Consider the following 10,070-nt stretch of genomic DNA (forward strand, 5'->3'; position numbering starts at 1 on the left):
TCTCTTTCTCTCTCTCTCTCTCTCTCTTTCTCTCTCTCTTTCTCTCTCTTTCTTTTCTTCTTTCTTTCCCCTAAAACAAATTTCATCATAAAGCTGTGCCAGATTACTGTCCTGCTGGAGAGAAAGCCTTTGTGGTCAGAACAAAGAGCAGCAGGCACAGCCCCTGCCCGCACTCCCCGGGCGCAGCCTGCGCCCGCTGCCCGCCCGCTGCCCCGGGAGCGCTGCCAAGGCTCCACCACTTACCAGCAGCTGTGAAAATTCCGAGGGACAGCTCTGAGGGACAGGCCTGATGTAAAGGCCAGCTTCCAAGGAACAAGCATTTGTACATAAACCACTCACAGCCCGTAATGCAGCAAGGAGCCCCATTGGCAGCAGCTTGTGAGCCCATTTACAGCTTTTCTACCCGACTCTTGATGCCGACGTTGCCCTAGAGGCCTGGGACTGGACTCGGTATTATCACCTCTGGTCTCCACCGCTCCCTGCAGAGTGAGCCGTCCCTGGGTGTCTCCCAGCTGACAGCACGCTGACTCGCACTGATGTTTCTCCCTCCCTTTCCATCAGAGCAGCTTGGGCAGCGGCCGCCTGCAAACTCTGCAGCAGTGTCGAGCCAGGCAGCCAGGGCCTGTTTCACCATTTATCCGAGATTTGAATGTAACGCTGCAGAAGTGAAACAACTGCAGGTGCTAAAACTTCCTGCCCTCTGCACTCACCCTTTCCCTCTGTCAAGCCCTGATTTGGCTGCTCCACCGCAAGGATCTATCTAGCTTATCCAGCAGAATTACAACTTTGCTTGATGTAAAAGGTCAAGAGTGTGGCAGGAGCTTTTATTTGACCAGCACGGTTCCCCATGCAGACACATCCACACGCAGGTGAGAGAAGCTGCAGCTTTCAACACTGTGTAGTTGCAAGACATCATAGCGTTAAAAGCATCTAGAGAAGGCATTATCAGAGGACTAAGGAAGCAAATGGCCAAATAATTGCATCTTTGTCAGTGCCATTTTACTCCTTGCAGGAGTGTTGTAGGTGATAATTGACATTGTCATGATGTAAACAGCAATTGCCTCTGGGCACTAATGTGGAACATGTGCTGTTTTGAGCCGTCCCCGACCTCTGTAAATGAGCAGAGCAGTCTTGGCAGCAGTCGTGTCATGTATTAGCAGCCTCAGCACCGCCGCTGCTGCGATTCAGCTCCGGCTGAAGGACCTCCTTCCCCTGCGACTGCATGATAAATCTGCTGGGAGACCCAACTGACTATCAAGTCACCGGTCTTGTCTCACTGGAATCGAGAGCTGTACAGCCGGTGAGGGCTCCAACATGCTGGCCATCAGGTATCTCCCCGTCACGCTGAAGTGCGTGAGCCCTGGGGAGGGATACAGCGCCTGCACGCCCTGCCTCGGGCATCGCGTGTCTGAGCATCCGAAACTGCTGCAGGTCCACAGGGAACGGGGTATGTGTACACCCATAAAGCATACCCGGTGCAGGATTAAGAGCATGGATTTAAAATCCCCTCCGCTGATATCAATGAGTCTAATGAATTAAACAGCATATTGAAGTGCAGCACCTAAAAGTGTTGATCATGATTCTCCAAAAATTTGTGTGTGCTTAATTCACAGAATCATCTAGGTTGGAAAAGACCTTGAAAATCATCCAGTCCAACCATTAACCTAACACTGGCAGTTCCCAACTCCACCAGATCCCTCAGCACTAAATCGACCCGACTCTTGAACACCTCCAGGGATGGGGACTCCACCACCTCCCTGGGCAGCCCATTCCAACGCCCAACAACCTGTTCTGTAAAGAAATGCTTCCTGACATCTAGTCTAAACTTTCCCTGGCGCAACTTGAGGCTATTCCCTCTTGTCCTGTTGCTTACTACTAGGCTAAAGAGGCTCATCCCCAGCTCCCTGCACCCTCCTCTCAGGTAGCTGTAGAGGGCGATGAGGTCTCCCCTCAGCCTCCTCTTCTCCAGACTAAACCCCCCCAGTTCCCTCAGCCGCTCCCTGTACGACCTGTGCTCCAGACCCTGCACCAGCTCTGTTGCCCTTCTCTGGGCACACTCGAGTCATTCAATGTCCTTTTTGGGGTGAGGGGCCCAAAACTGAACACAGTAATCAAGGTGCAGCCTCACCAGTGCCGAGTGCAGGGGTAAGATCCCTTCCCTGTCCCTGCTGGCCACACTATTGCTGATGCAAGCCAGGATTCTGATGCAATTCCACACAACCAGAAAAGTTTAATTAATGTAAATGGTATCTCCATAAAGTAATGTACCCACAGAATAATTTTACAGCATCAGGGCCTCAATTAACTACAGTAACTCCTCTTTTTCCAACAGTCATTTATAAAAACTTTGGCTACAATTTCTTAAAATTAGACAGTGATGATTTGTGCAAAAGGGTCAACGTTCTTCCACAGACACACAGAAATACTGCTACCAAAAAGTGAATGTAAGAAATCTAGTTGAAGAAAATAAAGAGCTATAATAAATGTGGTGACTGCAGGAAGAAAAGTAAAATAGCTTATACTGCTGTGTATTTAGGGCAAAGGCCAAAAGCTGTCATTTACATTAGACTACTTTATACATTTAAAGGGCAAGTATAAACAGAGAAAAGGTCCCTATGGAACAGACACTTGCTGTTTAAAAAGTAATCCTTAAAGCAAAAGTGCAAAATAAGAAATCACTGCCAGTTATAAATAGGGTAAGTGAAAAGAAAAAAGAAAGAAATCTTAATGACATCAATTACCTAGCTACTCTTACTAAAGCCCTGTATTCACTTTTCATTTGAGCATTCAAGCATCTGTCAGAAGGGTAGTCTTAAAAAGCAAATATTAAGCCTGCATGTTCAGGTATTTCTAAATTTATTAAGTGCCTGTTCAGGAATTATGCTTGTGCCAACCCAGTTGTCTGTCTGAGGTTCTAATGTATTTTTCCAACAGAGAAATCTTTTTTATTGCTCTCTCTTTATTGTACATCAACGACTGTAAAGACAATTAATATATATGATAAAGGATTCCCCATAGTACTTGGGGTAAAAAAAAAAAAGGAAAAGGATCGCTGTCTGAATTGTGAGTAGGCTCAGGCTCTGCATTCCTTGCATGGTCACAGAATGAGAGCCCAGTCCCCACAGCGTGGTTGCCCTGAGGACCAAGTACACCAGCCACGGCAGCACCCTTCCTTCCACACAGGTATGCCAGTGGACCTTTACACCGCTCCGAAATGGCTCTTGTCTCAGAGGAAAGCTCACTTCCAGAGTGAATCGCCTTCATTTATTAATTCCATTCTCTTCTGAGGTTTCCTGTAATTTCTAGCTGCTGGGATTGCGTTTGTGATGAAAGCAGTCAAAGGGTGAAATGTAACTAGAAAAACTGTATTGAATTATCAGATACTTTCTTAGTATCCCCAAGCTGTTTAAGATGTTAAGAAACGGCACTAAGTGGAAAGGGTCATTAGATTACTAATGCATGATGCTATCTAGCTGCTTTCTAAAACTGTGCTGACAGACTCTGCAGAAGGTCCTATACAACATCACTTAAATGCCTTCTGCCCAGCAGTGAAAAGTCCATCAATAGCATTGAAAGGTTTAAACAGAGTTGAATAACTATTTCCATAGACATTTCTACATGCTACCGTCTAATTAAAACAATTAGGAATTTCAGACAAGAATGAGAGAGTCTGCAAGTGATGACAAGGAAAGCTCCAGCTCCCAACTCACTTGCTAATCCAAGACGCTTAACTGGGACCCCTCTAAGTATTAACAGGTGAGAGCCAACAAGAAACCTGTACAGCAAACTACTGTAGATAAATATTAGAAAATAAGATTGCTAGTGGGAACTCTCAGGCAACTTCAGTAGGTGACATTACCTCCCCTGAGTATATCATCATGACTGAAAGTCTCAACACTGAAGATCACTGTTGCAAGCACAGAAAAAACAGTAACCTAACCACAAATCGAACTATGACTAAATACCTACCATACAGAACAGGCTAAGCAAGCTACCAGAATAACTAATAAATAATGAATAAATAATTGCAGCTTTTTAAAACTAGAATATGCTTACTGGTAGCTGTTTCATTATTTAGAAAACAAGCTAGTCGAAAAAACAGCTGTTTTGTAATCTAATGCTGACGTGCGGAATAACGACTTTACAAGCAGTAGGATTATAAAGAAGGTTATGTTTATTCAGTGCAGGGTGCATGGGGGATCGCTCCTCCACAAACGTGCACATCTTGGAGCGAAAAGCAGCTCCTTTCTATAGTGTAAAATGTTTACATATTCATTATAATCCTGAGAATAGGGAGAGATGTTACAATTAGTATTGAGAATTCATTATCATAAATCCCGCCCCAAGTTCCTCCCCGTTACATCTGTGCAGTGGTTCCTGGTGGTCTTGGGCGGGGCTCTTCAGGATGAAGATGGAAGATGCCTCCTCTTCCTCTCATGACTTTTCACACAATTAGGTCTTTTCAGCGTGTCAATTTAGAATTCCTTAAATCCTGTTCCTTATCTTGGGACTCAGTAGTTGCAGCCCCTCCCTTATCTCAAGAGCCCATCCTGCTGCGAGCCCACCCTGCTGAGAGCCCTGCACCTATTTCGTTAAAGTTTCTCACTTCAATTCCCCTCTTTCTTTTCCTAGTAGTAAATTATTTTACTTATTTTATTAGCTAAAATTTACTCATAATCCTTATACTAATGGTTTTACTTCCTAAAATTTATTCTTAACTCTAACAACACTTATGCCTACTGTCTCATATTTATAGTTTAAATCTAGTTTTCAGAGCCTTATTGTTTTTTGGTATCGGAGTAAAGTGAAGAGCCTTGTCTATAGCCTGTACGCGCCTGGTAAGTCTCCAATTCCAGACATGTATGGCTATAGTGAGAATTAGTAGGATCACTACTGCTATCAACAATGCTGTAGTTGGGTGGAGAGCTATAGCAGGTATTCCGGTAGCTGTAGGTGACCACCCAAGGAGAGTATCCCACCAGTGGTGACCAGTGGTGTTCTGTACTTGTGTTAGAATTTCATTAATTTGTTCGGTATCATGTTTCACTACAACTAACGTTTCTTTTCCTTTCCTTTTTACATCTTCTAGGGTGGAGAGTAAGTCTTTATGTTGCAACATTTCTTTAATCCTATCCAAATTCATTCCTATAGAGACAGGATCTGTTTTTTGAATTTAGGCATCATCTGATTCTATTACCTGAGAGGTTAGTACTGGCATAGTATAGGCAAAAATCACACCCTTCAATTTCTGTGAAATTACATACAGGATGATTGGAGTAGCTTCCTATCTCTACTCTATGATAGCTATCTATGAGCACACTTGTGCAACGGGTACGAAGACATATGCAGCCTTCTCCTATAGATCATGACTGTATCATTGTTTATGGATGACTGTATCTCAAAATGACACTCTTTTTGATGCGTGTCTAAGCACGTCTTCGGCCTGTATGCCATTCCCTTCACAAATGTATCCCTGCTGGCCCATAATAATGCATGGTTCTGTGTTAATGCTTTGCCATTTATCTCCTTGCTCCCATGCCCATCCCCTACTGGACTGATTATCATTCCTCCATGGTTTAGTCCTATAGAGGCAACAGGGTATATGCTATGTTGGGCAGCTTCTACAACTGTTAATATAAAGGCAATTATTTTGTCATCCTGACTTTCATATGTAAAATTCAACAGCTTCCATCAGGACTGCAACTCCCTCTCTTGAGGTTTTGCCTTCTCCAAAATTATCTTTCTAATCTCTGTTGGGAGGATTCCTTCTTCACCTTCTCTTAAGATATCGGAAATCACAATTTGTGTCCACATTTGTGCCTGAATGCAACTAAGGGCCCAGGATACGTCTTTTGGTATCATTTCCAATCCTTCTACTATCATCAAATGGTCCTTAATATTGTTTCCTTCCCAATCAGGGAGTAGTTTAGATGTCAGCCATTCGTGATTCCCTAAGGTAACAAGGATGACATCAAAGGTTGTTTTCATTTGTCCAGCTCTCTGGTTGCGGATGCCATCTTGTTCATTATTACTTCTGAGTCTATGCTGTTTAGTACTCCTAGTCCTGTCCCTAAAACCCCTGTCACATCCCTTTTTGACCTTATAGTGCAAGATTTCAACCACTCTCTCCATCCCTCCTAGCTTGCTTTTATAAATGGGAGGCATTTTTGGTGGACACCTGACATATCTAGTTTCAAATGTAATTCTATTTGCTTCAATGACCATTTAGGATTGTACAATACGATTTGCCGACCTGTTTTCCGAATTATATGTGGGCCTGTTTCATAAATGTGGTATCCAGGGTACGGGGGAGTTATTGACTTGACCATTGTTGTCATTGTTGGCTTAACTGTCGTCATCGTTGGCTTTATTGGCCTTGTTCCATTTTTAATTCTAAAAATTATGTTTTCATCCGGACGTTTCCATATACAGCTGACTTCTACTGTCTCTATTAATGAAAAACTCAGCCAAGTTGGTTCAACTTGGACTTGGATCTGAAATTTAAATTCCAACCCATTTCCCTGTCATTTCCATAGGCATTCCACCATGACATTTTGTTCTAAAATGTGGTCGTGCCAACACTCAGGCTTACTACCATCGCAGTCTGTAACGCTTTTACCCTGTGATGTTAAAATTGATATCTGGGTGGATCCACTATACTTGGTTCCATCCACCATTTGATATCCTATGCTAATTTCTTCCCCAGATATCCCTCATATCTGAGGGATTCCTTTACCTTCATTCCATATTCCCTCTTTATATATATAACCTCCAGAGCCTTCTTTGTACATGACTACAGTAGCTAAAGTTAGCCCTCATATATCTGATTTTTTTTCCTATTGTCTCTGTGTGCCCCAAATGAGCCTGTGACCATGGCCACTTGTCATTGCCCACACCCGGGGTGCTACAGCATCCCAGTTCACAGCATTTCCATAGATCAAACAATCATTTAGAAAACCTTGAGATTTGCTTCCAACTAGGGGGCGGAGTTACAACACTTATAATACTTGCTGGTTCAAAATCATTCCTTGCACATCCTATTAACATTCCCCCTTTTTTGCCATGATCTCATACTTTCCTGTTTCCTCATCCTAGACCCATGAGTCATTCGGATATGGAGGCACTTGTATTGTTACTACCGCTAGATGTTGGTTTTGCTTATTTAGCTGGAACATATACATTGGTGACAAAAAAGAACTGCTTCCCACTGCCATATCTTGACTCAATATTATGACCAAGATAAGAATAATTTCCCTGGTTGGACTTGCGTGATTCTCCACTGGGACTTAGATGCCGCCTTCTCTCGTGAGTGATGAATCCAGGCGTTCTGTTCCTTGATTTTGATAGCAGTGTAAGAGGTCAGCAGTACTTGAAACGGTCCTTCCCACTGTGGTTCCAGGGTCTTATCTGTAAAAGACTTTCATATACAAAATCACCAGGCAATATCTTATGTACGGGTCCATCAAGCCCTCTACTTCTAGTACTGTATACATGTTTCTCAATCTTTCTGAGTTGTTTACTCAGCTCTGCGAGGTACTCATTCATTATTTCCTCCCCTACTTGTGATGATATCCCCATCTTTAGAGAATACGGTCTTCCGTATAGAATTTCAAAAGAACTTATCCCCTCTTTGGCTCTGGGCCTTGTCCTGATTCGTAAGAGTGCCAGAGGCAAAGACTGTGGCCAAGCCAAATTTGCTTCTTGTCCCAATTTCACAATCTGTTGTTTAATCAAGTGATTCATTTTCTCTATCTGGCCACTTGATTGTGGTCAATAAAGCGTATGCAGCTGCCAATCAATTCCTAACAGCAAACTCTCTTGTTGAACTATTTTTGATATAAAGTGTCATCCCCTATCTGAGAGTCCACCCTGCTGAGAGCCCTGCATCTATTTTGTTAAAGTTTCTCACTTCAATGCAAAGACAAAAATCATTGCTTTGGGAGAAGCAAGTTTTACTGAGCTACATTTCTGCATATGATTTCTCCAAAATCTCTTCAATCATCCTCCATTTGAATATCAGATGATGTAACCAATTCAGTTTCACTTGCCAGATTTTTGTTTGTGTGTAAGACGTAAAAGAGCCAGGCGTTACAGCTTCAACAGCGCATGCGGCTGTTGGAAAACTTCCTTTAGGGCAAGATTTTTATACATACTAATTTTAGTCTACAAAGCAAGACATACAGGAGAAGGCAACATAGTTAAGAAACTTTGTTCAGCCTCCCATCAATAATAACAATCTTAGATCATTAAATTATCTAAGTTAAGATGTCTTAAATTTAGCTTTGCAGACTCCATCACAGGTTTCAACACTGTCCATGTGAAGGCAATGAGAGCGCAGTTACTAGTTTTAATTGCTGCAGCAAGGAAAGTGAGATTAAATACAGTCATTAGGGGAAAAAAGGCTGTTTCCACATAGTAGGGTTCACACTTATTTGTAGAGCTAAGTCTGATTGTTAGCTTTCAAACACTGCTTAAGTATTAACTATTTGCTAAAAAATAAAGATCACAAAAGCATATATAATACACAAATGTAAACTGAAAAAAATAGACAGTGTCCTCACAGATTCAGTGCAGGAACTTCAAATTTTATACATTTTTCACAAGCTGGTTGGTAGGATTTCAACAGCTAGACATCAGATAAGACACAATGGTCACAATGTCATTCCTCCTCACTAAAAGATCCCATATCATCTTGTTAGTACCGCCCTGACACTTCTATCCTGTTTCATTGCCTGGCAAATTTATCAGAAGGGATAGAGCATGGGTAAGATATGAGCAAAGTCTTACAGGAAGGTTTAGTACAACAAAAGCATGACAGGCTGAAGAAAGTGATTTAAAAGTTGTAGTGAAATAAAACCTATTAATCTAGCAGCAAGCATGTTGCTTGTCATTGTTCTTCAGTGCACAGGAACAAAATCCCACTCTACTGAGAAATGCTTTGCACGAATTTCTTAGTGTATTTCTGGCTGTCAGTTTTGTTGTTCTCTTTGTAGGAATTCTGAAAGATGCTCTGTATAATTGAGTGTATGTTATCCCCCCACAACGCATTCACAGCATTTTCACAGATACACAGCAAAGGATATTATTCTCTCCAGTATGCCAGCACAAACACAGACTCAAATGCCTATGTACAACATGACGTAGCAGGAGCATTTATAGCCTGGTATTTTAGGAATAAGAGAAGTTTTCAGGGCAAGGAATATCTCTAATAAAACTGATATAGGTGGGGAAAAAAAAAAATTGAGGCACAGAGGCTCTTCTACAGACAGCTGGAAAATGGAATGAGGCTTCTGGGATACAGCCCCTGCTTTACTAGGAATTAAGTGCTAGGTTTCAAAAAGGTTAAATGTATTTCATTTTTAACTTGTTCATGCAAGTGACTTCATACAGTTGTTTACAGAGCTGAGCAAAACAAAATAACTTACTGATGACTCCTAATAATCTGGTGTTAGAAGAGAGGTAAATGTGATTGTCTCCCTTTTCAATAATTGTTTTGTGGCATGAAGCTGGCCAGGCTCACAAACTCCACAGAACTTGGAAGAATGCATAGGAAACGAGTTTCTTACCCAAAGACTAACCTGTGAAAATTCATACAATGCTAAAAACCCAGAGCTTCAGATGTCCTAACCCTTGGGAAAGCAGTGATGTATGTGCTCAACTTCAACTCTGCAGCAGATCCAACCAAAAGTCCCAGAACTGAACAGCTGCAAAGGCAGAAAGCTGAAAATTAGCCTCCAGCTGCAATGCTTTTGCCCATGTTTATAGCCAGTGCTGAGGTGTCCATCCATTGCCATGTGAGATCTGACAGCAGAGTATCACTCTTGCCATGGGCATCGTCACTTGTTCCTCAGAGCACTGGGAGTTACAGGCCCATCAAACCGAACTCACTTCGCTTTGAGTTTGATTTTGCTTTCGCTTTCATCACCCTAAATCAAATGGGAATGGCAGACTGACAGGCCTTGTGAACATATACAGCAAGTCACAGCTAGAAATCTCTTTTTGAAGTTTTCAGTCTGCTCATTACAGCAGGAAGCAACAGTCCTTGGATCATGTGTCACATTTGAGCAACC

Source organism: Athene cunicularia, assembly GCF_003259725.1.
Source record: "Athene cunicularia isolate RWA chromosome 12 unlocalized genomic scaffold, athCun1 chr12_part1, whole genome shotgun sequence".
Taxonomy (NCBI): Eukaryota; Metazoa; Chordata; class Aves; order Strigiformes; family Strigidae; genus Athene; species Athene cunicularia.